Raw genomic sequence first — 16,943 nt, 5'->3', positions numbered from 1 at the left:
ATTCTCTGATCCCATATTGTCCATTACACCTGTCACATACTTGCATTCTCTAACTTTCTTACCATATTGTCTACTTTGGCATTGAGTGCGGTAATGGCATCTATCTCATAAACTCCTGCAGGCTTCTTTCTTTCGGAGCTATTTTGATAATGCCTATTGCTTGCCATCTCTTCTATCAAATCATATGCCTCATCAATTTCCTTCCTTTCAAAAGATCCACCAGCAGCTGCATCTATAGTAATTTTTATGTTAAGAGATAATGCATGATAAAAAGATTGTACCTGTAACCACTTGAGCAAATTATGATTTGGGCACTTCCTCAATAGGTCCTTAAATCTCTCCCAAACTTCATAAAAACTCTCTTGATCATGGTGGGCAAAAGTGATTATCTCATTGAGAAGCTTTGTGGTCTTTGAAGATGGAAAGAATTTTGCTAAAAATTTCAGAGCTAATTCCTCCCATGTTGTAAAACATCCAGCAGGGCATGATTGTAACCAATATCGTGCTTTATCCCTTAGAGTGAAAGGAAACCATCTTAATTTTATGGAATCTTCAGAAACTCCATTTTGCTTAAATGTATCACAAATCTCCAAGAAATTTATGATATGGGCATTAGGATCTTCACTGGGCAAACCTCCATATTGAATTGAGGTGGAAAGCATTTGAATAATTGCAAGTTTAATCTCAAATTGTTAGCTTCCACCCTAGGCCTAGTGATACTTGAGGTTGCTCCATTAAGAGAAGGAGTTGTGTAATCTAGCAAGTTTCGGATATGAGGTAAAGGTCCGTCCTATGGGTTGATTTCATTAGCCATATTTGCTTGATGTCCTTGTTTGCTCTCACGAGCTCTCCTAGCAGCGTTGTTCCTACGATAAGTCTTTTTGATTTCTGGATCAAAGATTAAGGGCTCAATTCTACGTGATCTTCTTTGCATAAACACCTGAAATAATCTTCTAGAACAATAAAAAAATAAGAATAAATGTCTAAATTAATAATAGGGCAATTAGTATTGATATTGGTAACGCCAATCCCTGGCAACGGCTCCAAAAACTTGACAATGATTTTCACAAGTATATGAAATCGCAACAAGTAATATAGGATGAGTAAAGTATCATTCCCACAAGAATTATATACCAAGTACCAAAATTATGTTAACTTACTATTACTTATACGACAATAAAGGGAAATATTTTAATTTCAACAAATAAAAGAGAATAAAAAGAAATCAAGCAAGACAATTTTGATTAAAAGAAATCAAGGATTAAAACTACTAGAGATTTTGACTTCACTTAATTCTATCCAATTTATTCTATTAGTTTGATAATCAATTTTAATTATTAAGTAGGGAAAATAACCCTAAATCACTAACAAGCTCTCCAGATGTATTGTTAGCTAGTTTAACCCGATCTAATTATTTATCTTCCAATAGCGCAATCAAACATGAATTAAATTATTAAGTTTTATGGTTTGTTTTATGAGTTCATAACCTAAGGTCATTAACTTATGAAAACCCCCCAAGGGTCAAACCATATACCTTTTACATCAAGTTATTATTCTCGTGTAATTTATTACCTTTTTCATATCAAAAACCCTTCTCCCGATAGTGATTAATGAAATAAATCAATCCAAGGGAGAAAGTCTGCCTGGAAGCATTAAGTTCAATAATAAATTGTACTTTGAACAAGGAAAAGCAAATCTAATATGATAAATTGGAATAGAAAGTAAGCTACATCAAATACCTAGTATGAGAATTTAGTTCGACACAGTAAATAAATGAAACTCATTTAAACTTGATAATAATTCCATAGTCGATCTGAATAATGAAAGATAAAAACAAGATTAAGAGTTTAGTGATAAAATCTAGTCAACAAATAACGTGGACAGCTTCCTTGAATTTTGACACAAATCTTGAACACTTGAAGTCTTGGAGAGAGAGAGAGAAATAATAGCACAAAATAATCAGAGATCTCCATACAATGAATGGGTTCTCTCCTTACATAGACTTCCTGGGAAAAGCTCCGACTTTGTTTAGGAAATAGAGTCTTTATTGTGTGGGTCCCGTATATGTATGGCACAATCCAAGAGGGGGGTGAATTGGGTTTTCAAAAATAATTTTAGATTTTAAAATAAAATATAGAATTCTAAGTGCAGCGGAAAAGTAAAGAACTTGTAAGAGTAAGTTATGGATTAGAACTTCCTCACTATGTTCAATTCATGAAAAATAGAAAGACTATGCAAAGTGCAGCTATTGATTAGAACTGCTTCACAATCTCTTATTCAATATCAGAACTGCTTTATGAAGGAAAGCTATTGTAATTAGAACTTCCTCATAAAGTTTAGAAAATCATATAAGACTGTGTGAGAGACAGTTATTGAAATTAGAACTGCTTCACAAAGCTTTAATCAAGTGTAGAAAACTGATTCGAAACCCAAGTAGTGAAATATACTGTAAATAGAAGAACGGTTTAGAACTTGGTATATTCACTTATCGGAATTCCAGAGTTCTAATATTCCGAGAAGATAAGACTTATTTCAGTTTTAGAACATCAAAACTATTAACACTTTTAGCATTTCTAAAATATAAACAGAAGTGTAAGTAGAGTAGTATCAAGCAAAACTTCAGAAATTAAAAAGATCAACACAGTGATTTATAGTGGTTCGGCACTAACTCGCCTACATCCACTCCCCAAGATTCATCTTGAGATCCTCAACTATGTTATCTCTTTTCAAGGGTAAGAGACAAACCAACAGTACAAGGCAATAGATCAACACCTAGATCTACCCTTTATCCCACTAGATTTTCCAAAGGTTCTAGTTAACCTCAACCCTTTCTGTTTTTGGCAGAGTACAGAAACTCAATTCAAGACATTTGAATCTCTCTCACGGAGAAGGTTGCTTGATAACCTCTTTCACAATAGTTTTTCACCTAAGCTATTACACAATTGTTTATCAAATAAAGATCTGTCTACTAAAGATTATAGAATCTAAATAGACAGAAAGAAATGCAAATATAAGCACAGGAAAAATAGTTTTTCAAATTAGAAAATCGTTTAGAACACAGAACCGTTTTTCAAAAGTAGTAAAACAATTCTTTTCTCTTTTAAAGATAAAACGTGAAGTATAAAGATGAAAAGAAAAATGGGGGTAGAGAGTAAGTTTTGAGAGATAAAAGATGCGATCAATAAGTGAATACTCTTAAAACAAAAACTCTTTCTTCCACTTAGTTCAAAGAGTGAAAACTCCTTTTTATAGAGAGATATGTGACTCTCGCTTTTGGAAAGTGAATATTTCATTTTGAAATCAGAATATTTGCTTTCCTTATTTGGAAGATACGAAAATCCTAGTTACCAAAAATTTATTTTATCCTTTTGGTAAGAAAATAAGAGACGAACTTCCTTTCCTTAAAAATAAAGATTTTCGAAAGCATTTTATTTGAGAAATATTCTTCGAAAAGATACTACTTACTAAAAACGAAAAGATGCAATCTTCCTTCGTTTTAGGTAAGAGAATAAATTAAAATTCTTTAGATCTTCAAAGATAATTTCCGAAAAAGAAAGCATACGATTTATTACCAAAATCATTAGAGACATAATCTCTTTAATTTTAGGTAATTGAATCATTTTGATTTTTAAAGAATATTTTCAAAAACAAATTTTTGACAAAAGAATTTATTTTGAAGAATCTAATTTCCGAAAAATATTTTTGATGAGAGAAAGATTAGTTTTTGTGCTTATAGATGAATTTTCTCTTTATCCTACAATGTATCCTAAATGTCTAACCACTAGGGTCTTCGGATATCTTCACACATTATGGATTTTTAGGAATTGCCTTGTTTGTTTTTCTTTCATAAGAATTCTACATAAAATAATATTAGCACAAATAATATAATCTAAATTTATTTGTTTTGTTTTAATCATCAAAATTTCGAGATTAGAATTTGACCCTTGAGCCAACATATTGAGTAGGAAATCTTTTGGAGATAGGAGTCTCTTTAGGCTTTTCATTTCTTCTCGATTAGGACTCTCCTGTGTGTCTAAATAGGATTTAAACTTGATTGGTACGTAAGAAAAGTATCTCAAGTGGGCCTATCCAAGTGGTAGGGACTGGGCTGGCGTTCTCGACTCAAAGCAGAACTTGATCTTCAGCATGAGCGTGCTGTGGGGCATGGGCGGGGCGTGCTGGAGCCTAAGTTCTAAGGATGATTCCACATGCACGATGCTCAAGGGCATGTCTAGAGAGGAATTTGTGGCACGGGCGTGCCATATAGCACGGTTAGGGCGTGCTAGGCTCTGAGTCTTCATGATGGATGTAGCACGGGCCGTGCTCAGGTGAGCACGCCCTTGAATCAATATCATCTTAAGGCACGAGCGTGCCAGATAGCACGGGTAGGTCGTGCTAGGCTCTGAGTCTCCTTGTTGATTTTCCTTGAATTCCGCACGGGCGTGCTAAGTTGTAAGGCCAGGGTGTGCTAGAGCCTAGAGTTTTGTTTTATTTTGCTCTTTTCTATATCAGAATCTTACAATTTCCTCAAGATCAAGTGAATTATGTATCAAGGAAGTATTGAACAAAAAAATATAACTAAACTGAATAAACTATTTAAAGTGATTAAATTACTAAAAATCTTAACAAAAACTATATTAAAAATACTATAAAAATAACACCTATTAGTCAACTCCATTATCTTTCCTTATTTCCCATGTAACGTGCCACTTATCATAGCATTGAAGTCATATTTTGGGCAACTTCCTCTAAATTATTAGCTATCGTTTCCTTTAAGGACACAAAATCAACTATACTGTCTTTCCTTATTCCCCCATGCAACGTACTATTACCATAACATTAGAAGTTGTATTTTGAGCAACTTCCTTTCATTAGTTGGATCAATCTCCATCGGATTCCTTGCCTTATCCATCTCTACCACCTTCGTTTCCACTTATGCATCTGCCTTGATCCACCGCTCGCCGACCTGAGCAATTTTCCGGCCATCCGCTCCCAACCGAGGGCCAAAAGCAAAATGTTCTTTCGTAACTTCTGGAAAGTCAAATAATTTGGCACAAAACCTATCGGAATGCCCCCAACATGCCACAAAAGAAACAAAAAGTGGACAATCTTTCATACTTGAATGAAATCCATTTCCATTCTCCTTGGGGCTTTTTCACTTGCATTCTGCATTTTAATGGCCTCCGTATATCAAGACGAACCCTTATTTGTAACACCCCTTCCCGGTCCACCCGTAAACCCGAATGAACCGAGTCGAGATGTCACAAAACTGGTTGACTGTATGATCTGATATGCTGAAAACATACTGTATATTGAATATAATAACATGCTGGTATTGTTTACAAAAAAATAATGTAATTTACAAAACATGATACAAGTTTACAAAATGAAATGGGCCCAACTGTGTGCCCTGTACATGCCATAAAAAAAAACAAAATGAGTTTCTACCCTGAAGACCGAGTCTTCTACAGATGAACTGCAGCAGTTGTACGCGGACTCTCTATGGACCAGTCTCAAAAACCTGCGAGTTAAACAGGTAACTCGCTGAGCAAATAATGCTCAGTGGATATCTCAACAAATAAAGAAACAATTAAACACATACATATATAGAAAGAACCATGGAAACATATATGGCACATATAAGCTCACACATTATGATACTTTCATGATATCTTGATTATCTTTTGTACTGTTTATAATCCTGTATAATTCATGAAATGTTATGTCAAAATATCTGAATGGCTCCATAAGGTTATAGTGAAACCGAAGTGATAAGATAAACTGTATGAAACTGGGTAAAACTGTATGCTATAGGCCCCTAACCGGATTCGCCTATGCCAATATTGTCCGTTTTGGTGCCCCTAACCGGATTCGCACCGCACGGTTTAATCATATCCATTCAACGGCCTGTAGCCGGAGTTCCAAACTGTATGGGGCGCAGATCTGCTATTCTATGTCGCGACATAGCCTTATCTACATGGTTTCTACCTAACCTCAATGGAGCTTAAGATTAGCATGTCAACAATGTAACACAATAGCACATAAATGGTTCCACAACGTCATAGTTCATCATATTGATTTGATTTCACATCATATGAATGCTTGTATGTTGTTTTAATCCATGTTCTTATGTTGTATTTTTGTTATAAAATGATTGGATGCATGCATGTTGAGCAAAGGAATGTGATTGTATAGAAAAAGAAGTCCAAAATGCATGAAAACACAAGTCGCGAGCGCGCAGGGAAAAGTCGCGAGCGCGAGATGCTTCCCAGGGAGAAGTCGCGAGCGCGTCTTCAAACCTCGCGAGCGCGAGAAGTGCAATCGAGAGTCAGAGAGGTTTTTGGCTCAAGTCGCGACCGCGCAGCACAAGTCGCGAGCACGAGATGAAGTCGCGAGCGCGCTTGTGTGATTCGCGAGCGCGAGATGCGCACACTGAGAGTCAGAGAGGTTCTGGCCAAAGTCGCGACCGCGCAATGGGAAGTCGCGAGCGCGAGTTGTGCCATTTGAGAGTCAGAGAGCTACCTGACTCAAGTCGCGAGCGCGCAAGAGGAAATCGCGAGCGCGACTTGCTTTCCAGTATGCGCGAGCGCGCGACGTGATTCTGTGCAGTCTGTGTTCTTTTGGCCATAACTCTCAATATACAACTTCAAATTGAATGATTCAAAAGCCCATGTAAAGCTAACACAGAAAGGAACAAATAACTCTTCTATGACAATTCATAATTCCATCATTATATGGGTTCAAAATCAAGATGAAGTTGCTGGTAACATTTCCAGCAAACTCTGTTTCCACTTCATACATTCATCCCCTGTTTTCACATCATTTCCAGTACTTCCACCCAACAACAAGCAATATATCATCTCATTGGCAACACACCACACAATTTACATGCAAAGAACATGGGAAATAACAAGAGATATCAAACCTGTCTTGCCACAAAGCTGGGGCTCTGTTTTAACTTCTCTTTTCTGCTACCTTTGAACTTTCTTCTCCTATACACAAGAATTCTCATAACTCATCTCCAATATAACTCAAATAAAGAGTGGATAACATATAACTTCAAGGAATTCTACTTACTTGGAGGTGACTTAGTGCTTAACGTGCATGAAACTTGCAAGGAAACGAGAGAGAAAGTAAGAAGAGAATATGAAAATGGGAAAGTGAGCTGATAAGAACGGGTAGTCTCTAGAAGAAATGACTTGGCTGTGTAAACTCTCTAATTGGTACCTCAAGTGTACAAAGACACAACTTAATACCCACACTGTATGTTTGGCTGCAAACAAGACCTAAACTTTTTATGCAAATAAGTCCACTTATCATCTCATGCTACCCCAACCGGGTTTGGTTCAACCCAACTCACCCTTCCTCTATGAAATGACTCAACTCAACGCACTAGGATGTTACAATTCTCCCCTCCTAAATAAAAACTTCGTCCCGAAGTTTACCTGTTGTAAACAAATGCGGATATTGTCGTCTCATGGTTTCTTCTGATTCCCAAGTTGCTTCTTCTGTCTTATGATTCCTCCAAAGAACTTTCACCAATGCTATTTTCTTATTCGGCAATTCTTTAGTTTCTTTGGCTAAGATCTGAACTGGTTCTTCTTCATACGTGAGATCCGGCTGAATTTCAATCTCGTCTGCTGATAACACATGTGAGGGGTCTGATCTGTATCTTCTCAACATGGATACATGAAATACATTATGGATTCGATCTAAGGTTGGAGGTAATGCTAGGCGATAGGCTAATGGTCCTACGCGTTCAACAATCTCGTATGGACCAATGAACCTAGGACTTAGCTTACCCTTTTGTCCAAACCTTAAGATCTTTTTCCATGGTGAAACTTTCAGAAATACTTTATCCCCAACCGAATACTCAATATCCTTTCTCTTTAAATCAGCATAGGATTTCTGTCGATCACTTGCTTCCTTCAGCCGTCTTCTGATGATGTCCACTTTCTCTTCTGTGTCTCTCACCAAATCTGGACCCAAAATCTTCTTCTCACTAAGTTCTGTCCACAATTACCCATACTGCATCATGCTTCCGCTGCGTTTGAGGTAATCCAGTAACAAAATCCATCGTGATCTGATCCCACTTCCATGTTGGCACTGTTATTGGATGAAGTAACCCGGATGGCAGTTGATGTTCTGCTTTTACTTGTTGACATGTTAAACATCTTGTTACAACATCTCCGATGTCTCTCTTCATGCCTGGTGTGAATACTCAAATTTTGAGGCTCAAAAAGCCTGTTGGTTGACTTTGCTACAGTAAATTTGACTGTGCTACAATGAATTTGCTACAGCAAATTTAATTGTGCTACAGTGCATTTGCTACAGTAAATTTGACTTTTCTACAGTAACTTTGACTCACAAGGCTCAAAGAGCCAATTTTCCCGGACTGCAAACAGTCCGGCCGGACCGGAGGCCATTTCGGAAGTTCACCGGAAATATGTCAATATGGTACTTGAAACGTCCGGAATTTTACGAGGATCGCGGAACAGGTCCCGGAATATTTTTCAGAAGTCTGAAACTCCCAAAAAGGCTCCCGAAGCGAGGCACGGTGGCCACACCGGCCACGGCGGCGCCAGCCCACGCCAAGCGCGGGCGGGGCCTGGCGCCCAGCGCGGGCGCGGCCTCTCGCCCCGCGCGGGCGAGGTCTCTCGCGCCGCGCGCGGGCGGGGCGTCTCGCCCCGCGCGGGCGAGGCCTCTCGCCCTGCGCGGGGGAGGCCTGTCGCCCCACCGACAGGGCGGTAGGTACCGCCTGGCCTGGCGGCAGCTACCGCCCAGATTTTTGAGCGGTGGCTACCGCCATGCCAGGCGGCAGCTACCGCCCGGGACCCGAAAATGGCCTATAAATAGGCCATTTTCAGGCTGTTTTTGGCACCTCTTGTCTGTATTGACGGACGAAACCTTCTCCCTCTCACGCTCCTTGCGTCTTCTTTACCGCTTTTTGCATTTAATTTAATTTTATTGCATTTATATTGTGTTATTTGACCACTAAAATAAAATAAAATTAAAAATTAATTAATATACCTAAACGAGGAGCTAAATCTGGAGTTAAGAAGTGGCCGACGATTAAATCAGGTACGTAATTAAAATTCTGCCTATTTAATTTTAGCACTTCATGCATGCTTTTTTTCTACTCTTAATCATTCTATAACTGCATAAAAATGCATACACGTCAACTAAAGTCTTGCTTAATCAAAAATCAAACCTTTTACGGCCAAAAGTCGTAAAATCGAACCATTTTGGCGAAACGCCTTAAAATCAACACTTTCGACTAAAAGTCATAAAATCAAACCATTTTGGCGAAAAGCCTTAAGACCAACACATTTCGGCCGAAGGCCTCAAAATCAACCATTTTGGCGACAATCGCCTAAATCACACATTTTAGCAAATGAATTGCCTTAAAATCAACAATTTTGGCTTAAAGCCTTAAAATCGACATTTTTGGCAAAATGCCTTAAAATCAATCATTTTCGGTTTAAAACCGTAAAATCAACCATTTTAGCGACAAATCGCTTAAAATCGACGTTTTTGGCAAAATGCCTCACAATCAATCATTTTCGGTTTAAAACCGTAAAATCAACCATTTTAGCGACAAATCGCTTAAAATCGACATTTTTGGCAAAATGCCTCAAAATCAATCATTTTCGGTTTAAAACCGTAAAATCAACCATTTTAGCGACAAATCGCTTAAAATCGACATTTTTGGCAAAATGCCTAAATCAATCAATTTTCGGCAAAATGCCTAAACAACATGCACCAAGCATACATTAAATCATGCACAAAGCATACACTCAATCATGCACAAAGCATACACAAAATCATGCACAATGCATACACACTTATGCACAAAGCATACACACTTATGCACAAAGCATACACTCAATCATGCACAAAGCATACACAAAATCATGCACAATGCATACACACTTATGCACAAAGCATACACACTTATGCACAAAGCATACACACAAAAATGCACAAAGCATACACAAAATCATGCACAAAGCATACACACAAAATGCACAAAGCATACACAAAATCATGCATAAAGCATACACACTCATGCATAAAGCATACCCATTCAAAGCCCTTCAAAGAAGGCCTATCGAACTACGTTGACTTTGATCTTCCATTCAAACGGAAGTACGTAGGCACGTTCGGGATTTCACCCCGGGTGGCAAGTCGAAATCATCGAAATCATCGAAATCATCGAAATCATTGAAATCATCAAAATCATCAAAATCACTCAAACATTTCATTAATCCATCATTCACCTTGCAAAACATTCATTCATCGATTAGTTCATCAGCATGACATAGTCTCGGGATCCATCTCGGGTTCGTAGATTGTGCCTTAATCATTGGGATAATTAATCTAGTAACTAGGTTAATTAAAATTGAAGTCATTCAGGGTTTTTTCCTAGTTTACCCTAAAATAATTAAACAAGGTGGCGACTCACACACATTATGTGTATTTCTTCTCATTCATCATATGCATCACATGCCTATGTGCTTTTGGGGAAGGGGTTCACACCTGGCCACCAGTAGCCTTTCTTCAAATCTTGATACATCTTGGTGCTGCCTGGATGCATTGTATATGGACTGTTATGAGCTTCATGCAGAATCTTTTGTCTGATCTCACCTGTCTGTAGAACAACAACTCTGTCTTCATAGAATAAGACTCCACTATTATCCAATCTGAATTTCCCACCATGATCTTCCTGTACTTGTTTAACCCATAGTGCTATTTGTGCATCTTTCTTTTGTGCTTCTGCAACTTCCTGAAGCCAAGATGGTTGTACTTGCATCTGTGCGAGAATAGCTCCTTGCTGTCGTAACTCCATACTAATTCTCATTAAGCTCAAAGCATACAAGGATTTCCGGCTAAGGGCATCAGCTACTACATTAGCCTTGCCCGGATGGTAATTAATGACATAATCATAATTAGCCAGAATTTGCATCCACTTCCGTTGTCTTGAATTCAAGTCCTTCTGTGTTGGTAAGTACTTTAAACTCTGATGATCTGTGTAAATGTAACACTTTTCACCATAAAGATAATGCCGCCATACTTTAAATGCTAGAACAATGGCTGCTAGTTCTAAATCATGGGTTGGATAATTCAATTCATGTGGCTTCAATTGTCTGGAGACATAGGCGACCACTTTCTTATCTTGCATGAGCACACATCCTAACCCAGTATGAGAGGCATCACTGTAAATCTCAAAGTCTTTACCTGACACTGGCTGAGTTAACACTGGTGCTTCAGTCAACGTTCTCTTCAAAGTGTCAAAACTCTGCTGACATCTATTATCCCAATGGAATACAACCTCTTTCTTCAATAATCTTGTTAAAGGTGATGCGATGATGGAGAATCCCTTTACAAACCTTCTGTAATAACCGGCTAAACCCAGAAAACTTCGAACTTCTGTGACATTTCTGGGTGGTCTCCAATCAACAATAGCCTCAATCTTCTTAGGATCCACTCTGATACCCTCTGATGACACCACATGTCCTAAGAAAGAAACTTCTTCTAGCCAAAACTCACATTTACTGAGCTTAGCATATAGCTGTTTATCTCTCAATGTCTGAAGTACAATCCGTAAATGCTTATCATGTTCTGCCCTGTCTCTGGAGTAGACCAAAATGTCATCTATAAACACCACCACAAACTGATCCAGGTATGAATGAAATACGCGGTTCATAAGATCCATGAAAACCGCTGGTGCATTTGTAAGACCGAATGGCATTACTAAAAATTCAAAGTGACCATATCGGGTCCTGAATGCAGTCTTGGAGATATCTTCTTCCTTTATCCGCAACTGGTGGTATCCTGATCTGAGGTCAATCTTAGAAAACATACCTGCACCTTTTAACTGATCAAACAAATCATCAATGCGAGGCAATGGATACTTATTCTTGATCGTCAGCTTATTCAGCTGTCTGTAATCAATGCACAATCTGAATGATCCATCTTTCTTCTTAACAAATAATATCGGTGCTCCCCAAGGTGATACACTGGGTCTGATAAAGCCTTTATCTAATAACTCCTGCAGCTGAATCTTTAACTCTTTTAACTCTGCTGGTGCCATTCTGTAAGGTGCAATAGATACTGGTGCTGCTCCAGGATAGACATCTATGGTAAACTCTACTTCCCTCCTTGGTGGTAACCCTGGTAACTCATCTGGAAACACATCTGGATAATCACATACTGTTGGTATATCTTCCACTTTCAACTTTTCTTTCTCTATTTGTAACGCACATACCAAGTATGCTTCACAACCCTTCTGAATTAATCTCTTTGCTGCCATGGCTGATATCACATTACTCAAAAACTCTCGCCGCTTCCCGACTACTGTAATCTCTTCCCCTGCTGGTGTAGATAGTGTCACCCTTTTCTTTGCACAATCAACTAGAGCATTATGTCTAGATAGCCAATCCATACCCAAAATAACATCAAATTCTCTAAATGGCAACTCCATAAGATCTCCTGGAAATTCCTTTCCATGAATAACAATCGGACAGTCTTTGATCACTGTATGAGTTGTTACTACATCTCCTAATGGATTGGTAACCAACATACCCTGACCCACATATGCAACCGCTAACCCTTTAACCCAAGGTTTAGGTACACTAATGTATGAATGAGATGAGCCAGGATCAATTAAAGCATAAACTACATGCTCAAATAAAGAAAACTCACCAACTATGACATCTGGAGCTTCCTCCTCTTCTCTGGCTCGCATAGCATAAACCCTGGCTGGACCCCTAGTATCGGGTCTGTCTACAGTCTCTGATTGCTGTCTCTACACTCCAGAGGGCTCACCTCTACCTCTACCTGCTATGAACTGGGTAGGAACTCTTGCCTTCTTTGGACAGTCTTTCTTCTGATGGTCTGATGCTCCGCATATCCAACATTTACCGGTCACCAACCAACAATCTCCACCATGTCGTCTACCACAATGCTCACAAGGTGGATACGGATAACCGGCTGACTCTGCACCTCTACCGGTGCCTCTACCAGTTCCTCTGCCTGAACCTCGAATACCACCGGCAGAACTAGCCACAACTGATGCTGCTGGTGCATGAACACCCCTAGCTATGCCTTGGCTAAAAGAAGGTCTAGAACCAGCTGAACTACTAGCACCTATGAATCTCTTGCTTTCTGACTGGGATATACTGGGTGCACTCTGAGTCTGGTCTCTCCTCTGCTGAGACCGCTGGCGTCTAGAATGCTGATTGGCCTGTATTCGCTCTATCTCTTGAGCTGCCTCTACCAAGGCTGAGAATTCTCTGAATCTGGAAGCTACCACTCCCATCTGAATCTCATCATTCAAGCCTTCTTGAAATTTCTTACCCCTCTCGGCCTCTGTAGACACTATCTGCTTACCATACCTGCTAAGTCTAGTGAATTCTCTTTCATATTCGGTTACGGACATTCTGTTCTGTCGCAGGTATAAGAATTCCTTTCTTCTCGCATCTAGGTAAGCCTCTGTAATGAATTTCTTCTTGAATTCATCCAAGAAGAATTGCCAAGTACGCTGATCTGCTGTTACTCTCTGTTGCACAGTGGTCCACCATGTATATGCCTCCTCTATCAGCAATGAAGTGGCACAAACCAACTTGTCTTCTGCTGTACACTGCAATTGTTCTAGGACTCTCGATATCCCATCTAACCAATACTCAGCAAGCTCTGGGCTATCATCTTTACTAGCTTTAAATTCCTTTGCACCATATTTTCTCAGCTTCTCCAGTGGGGGCTTTCTCTCTCTCTCTCTACTATTACGGGTGCTTGAGGCATCACTCCTGCAATTTGTCTAAAAGTGTCTGCAAGTTGCTTTAACAGCACCTCTTGACCTAGTGCTCTTGAAGCCTCACCCTCCACTGTTCTAGCTTGACCTGGTGCTGCTGGAGCCTCACCCTCCACTGCTCTGGAGGCGTGTGACTCACTTTCACCTTCCTGAGACATCCTCCTAAAATAATAACAACTGCTTAGTTCATCAGGGTAGTCATGGCATGTACATATACTGACTTATGCATTCAAGCCCGGGGAAATTAAACCGAGGGCTCTGATACCAAAATTTGTAACACCCCTTCCCGGTCCACCCGTAAACCCGAATGAACCGAGTCGAGATGTCACAAAACTGGTTGACTGTATGATCTGATATGCTGAAAACATACTGTATATTGAATATAATAACATGCTGGTATTGTTTACAAAAAAATAATGTAATTTACAAAACATGATACAAGTTTACAAAATGAAATGGGCCCAACTGTGTGCCCTGTACATGCCATAAAAAAAAACAAAATGAGTTTCTACCCTGAAGACCGAGTCTTCTACAGATGAACTGCAGCAGTTGTACGCGGACTCTCTATGGACCAGTCTCAAAAACCTGCGAGTTAAACAGGTAACTCGCTGAGCAAATAATGCTCAGTGGATATCTCAACAAATAAAGAAACAATTAAACACATACATATATAGAAAGAACCATGGAAACATATATGGCACATATAAGCTCACACATTATGATACTTTCATGATATCTTGATTATCTTTTGTACTGTTTATAATCCTGTATAATTCATGAAATGTTATGTCAAAATATCTGAATGGCTCCATAAGGTTATAGTGAAACCGAAGTGATAAGATAAACTGTATGAAACTGGGTAAAACTGTATGCTATAGGCCCCTAACCGGATTCGCCTATGCCAATATTGTCCGTTTTGGTGCCCCTAACCGGATTCGCACCGCACGGTTTAATCATATCCACTCAACGGCCTGTAGCCGGAGTTCCAAACTGTATGGGGCGCAGATCTGCTATTCTATGTCGCGACATAGCCTTATCTACATGGTTTCTACCTAACCTCAATGGAGCTTAAGATTAGCATGTCAACAATGTAACACAATAGCACATAAATGGTTCCACAACGTCATAGTTCATCATATTGATTTGATTTCACATCATATGAATGCTTGTATATTATTTTAATCCATGTTCTTATGTTGTATTTTTGTTATAAAATGATTGGATGCATGCATGTTGAGCAAAGGAATGTGATTGTATAGAAAAAGAAGTCCAAAATGCATGAAAACACAAGTCGCGAGCGCGCAGGGAAAAGTCGCGAGCGCGAGATGCTTCCCAGGGAGAAGTCGCGAGCGCGTCTTCAAACCTCGCGAGCGCGAGAAGTGCAATCGAGAGTCAGAGAGGTTTTTGGCTCAAGTCGCGACCGCGCAGCACAAGTCGCGAGCACGAGATGAAGTCGCGAGCGCGCTTGTGTGATTCGCGAGCGCGAGATGCGCACACTGAGAGTCAGAGAGGTTCTGGCCAAAGTCGCGACCGCGCAATGGGAAGTCGCGAGTGCGAGTTGTGCCATTTGAGAGTCAGAGAGCTACCTGACTCAAGTCGCGAGCGCGCAAGAGGAAATCGCGAGCGCGACTTGCTTTCCAGTATGCGCGAGCGCGCGACGTGATTCTATGCAGTCTGTGTTCTTTTGGCCATAACTCTCAATATACAACTTCAAATTGAATGATTCAAAAGCCCATGTAAAGCTAACACAGAAAGGAACAAATAACTCTTCTATGACAATTCCTAATTCCATCATTATATGGGTTCAAAATCAAGATGAAGTTGCTGGTAACATTTCCAGCAAACTCTGTTTCCACTTCATACATTCATCCCCTGTTTTCACATCATTTCCAGTACTTCCACCCAACAACAAGCAATATATCATCTCATTGGCAACACACCACACAATTTACATGCAAAGAACATGGGAAATAACAAGAGATATCAAACCTGTCTTGCCACAAAGCTGGGGCTCTGTTTTAACTTCTCTTTTCTGCTACCTTTGAACTTTCTTCTCCTATACACAAGAATTCTCATAACTCATCTCCAATATAACTCAAATAAAGAGTGGATAACATATAACTTCAAGGAATTCTACTTACTTGGAGGTGACTTAGTGCTTAACGTGCATGAAACTTGCAAGGAAACGAGAGAGAAAGTAAGAAGAGAATATGAAAATGGGAAAGTGAGATGATAAGAACGGGTAGTCTCTAGAAGAAATGACTTGGCTGTGTAAACTCTCTAATTGGTACCTCAAGTGTACAAAGACACAACTTAATACCCACACTGTATGTTTGGCTGCAAACAAGACCTAAACTTTTTATGCAAATAAGTCCACTTATCATCTCATGCTACCCCAACCGGGTTTGGTTCAACCCAACTCACCCTTCCTCTATGAAATGACTCAACTCAACGCACTAGGATGTTACATTATTCTCATGTACTCCTTCCACAAACCGCGAAAGTTTTTTGGATCAGCCTCTAAGAAAGTACTTATATAATTTCCAATGTCTTTAGCGAAACTTTCAGACATGAATCCTATAGGCAACTCATGCACATGCACCCAAATATCGACAGTAGTTAACTCAACCCTTCTAGGATTCTCCCCCTCCTTTAGCAGGACGTAATAAAATCAGGTTCTGAGCAAAGTTGCAAGGCCCTCCTTGCAGCATCCGATCAAAATCAATTTGGTGGAAAAAATGAATAACAAAAGCATTATTGCCCAACTCAATAAAGGCAATACCTATAACAAGTCTCCACAGAGATGCCATTGTTTGCTTAATGGCTGGAAAATTCAGTGGCTTTTCTGTAAACAAACGAACAACAGTACACCACTTCCAGTCCTCTACCCCAGAGCCATCAGCCCCCACATCACCTTGGCCCTGTTCTGGATACACCTGCTGCCCTTGTCCCTCCTCTAGACTCAGATTAGCATAGTACTCTTCCAACGATGATAGAGTAGCCGCCATTGTTTCAGTAGGAATACGAGATACCAAAGCTCAAAAAGAAAAGACTTGTTAAACAAGCAAGAGAATTTAAGAGCTTGTCATACTAGACAAGAGTTTTTTTTTAACTTAATTACATAAATCTT

At 39.5% G+C, this 16,943-nt stretch overlaps 1 non-coding gene across 1 annotated transcript; it reads left to right on the top strand.

The window, feature by feature from the left end:
* Positions 1 to 297: 297 nt before the first annotated feature.
* LOC149495512 (small nucleolar RNA R71) lies at positions 298 to 404 on the top strand. Its single transcript, XR_016321525.1, has one exon. It is a non-coding gene; the product is annotated as a small nucleolar RNA R71 (small nucleolar RNA).
* The last annotated feature ends 16,539 nt before the right edge of the window (positions 405 to 16,943 follow it).

The sequence above is a fragment of the Jatropha curcas genome, chromosome 6, assembly GCF_041381405.1.
Source record: "Jatropha curcas cultivar XTBG-Jc1 chromosome 6, XTBG_Jcur_1.0, whole genome shotgun sequence".
NCBI classification, from domain to species: Eukaryota; Viridiplantae; Streptophyta; class Magnoliopsida; order Malpighiales; family Euphorbiaceae; genus Jatropha; species Jatropha curcas.
The sequence above is the reverse complement of the archived record's forward strand: the minus strand, read 5'-3'. Positions and strand labels throughout refer to the sequence as shown.